The sequence below is a fragment of the Rhincodon typus genome, chromosome 23, assembly GCF_021869965.1.
Source record: "Rhincodon typus isolate 14 chromosome 23, sRhiTyp1.1, whole genome shotgun sequence".
Taxonomy (NCBI): Eukaryota; Metazoa; Chordata; class Chondrichthyes; order Orectolobiformes; family Rhincodontidae; genus Rhincodon; species Rhincodon typus.
Genome location: NC_063354.1, coordinates 46,788,568 through 46,790,500, shown reverse-complemented (window position 1 = coordinate 46,790,500; position 1,933 = coordinate 46,788,568).

Here is a 1,933-nt window from a genome sequence, read left to right as displayed (position 1 = left end):
TTGGGGACCTTGCAGCCCTCCAGACTCAATAATGAGTTCAATAATTTTAGGGCCTAAACTCTCCAGGTCCTAGCCCCCTACCCCACACACCAGGCCTTGTTATCACATAGCCTGCCATTACACACCCCCTGTTGTTAGTCATTAACAGTCCCCATTAACAACTGTTCACCCTCCTAGCCTGATTGTTATCCACTCCTTTGTCTATCCAACTGCTCTTCTCTCTCTTCGAGCTCTATCCTATTGTTTACTCCCTACACCATCCCCCTTCCTATTTTCTGCATATAAACTGACATTTTCCAAGTTACCATCAGTTCTGAGGAAGGATCACTGGACCCAAAACATTTACTCTGATTTTTTCTTCACAGATGCTGCCAGACCTGCTGAGCTTTTCCAGCAACTTCTGTTTTTGTTCTTGATTTACTGCATCCACAGTTCTTTCGGTTTTTATTTGGTATGCATCCGGATAAGATGCTTTCTCTGGTTTATCAATAAAATTTGATAAGAATCATTGTGGACATGGTGAATTTCCTTGGCCTTCTGAGGAAGGAGAAGTGTTGGAGTGCTTTATTGACTGTAGCAGCAACATAGATAGACTAGGACAGATTGTTGGTGATATTTTTTTCAGAGGAACTTGAAGCTTTCAACTGTCTCCACCTCAGCACTATTGATACGGACATGGCTGAGTCCTCCAGTCCACTTCCTGAAGTCAATGACCAGATCCTTCGTTTTCCTGACACTGAAGGAGAGATTATTGTCTTTACACTATGCCACTAAGCTCTCTATGTCTTTTCTTACGGTTAAGACCTGACCCACTGTGGTAGTGTCATCAGCAAATTTGTAAATGTAATTACAGAAGGATTTAGCCACACAGTCACGAGTGTATAAGGAGTATAGTAAGGGGCTGAGTACACAGTGTAATATTTTTGCCATCCTGCACAAACACCTGCCCCAAAAACACTGCAGACTGGATAGCGAGTGGGGTACCCTGGCCCAGTGACTCAAAGGGTGTGTGGGAGTGAGAGAGAGAGAGAGTCCAAGGCTTGAATTTTTCCATTTTCAGCCTACATGCATTGGGTGGTCAAAGCCCAGGGTGAATTTTCTGATAATTATCACAATGTAACAAGGAATTTTCCTCATTTCTCAGGATATCGATGGGTAAGGAGGTGGAAGTGCTTGCCACTGCTGGGAACATCCCACTTCCATTTCTCTGGTGTCATATTTAAAACCCAGCTATACATCACTTCAGATTCTGCAAGTCAGGAATTGGTCGTCACACTGCAGTTCTCAACTCTTCAAATATTGTAGATGAAAGGCAAGCTGGCTCCCCACTGCATGGGCAGGAATCTCGAGGGGCTGGGGGTTAGGGTAGTGAAGAGGAGGAGAGAACTTTATCCAGTTGGTCAAAGGGGAGGCAATGCCAACTGACTGAGCCAGTCTGGATAGAAACAATGGCACAGCTAAGTGCTGTGTGCCATGCTAAGGGAGACCTCCACAGTGCCACAAGAAAGTCAATGATTTTCTGTTCACTACAATGCAAGTATCACAGTCTTCTCCCAGCTACCTCAGACTCACAGGGAGACCACTCAGTTTAACTCTGCCACTGCATTCAAATTTCTCCAAAGCTGATGGACTAGATGCATCAGTATGACATGCATCATGTCCACGCAATGGCAATCACTACTCACAAATTACCATCTATTACTGCACACTGTGCTTTCTATTCATTCACTTGTGGGCATCTCTCCTGTGGAACCATGACCATTTCCATGATCCAACTGAGTGAACGACAGACTGATGCTGAATCGGTACCCTGAATAAACCACGTGTTAGTCGCATGCTGCTTGACATTGAGCTGCAAGAACAACCAGAGACCAACACAATACACTCTGACTGAAGGTGATCTTCTTCATCTCCGTGAGGATTCTGCACCTTT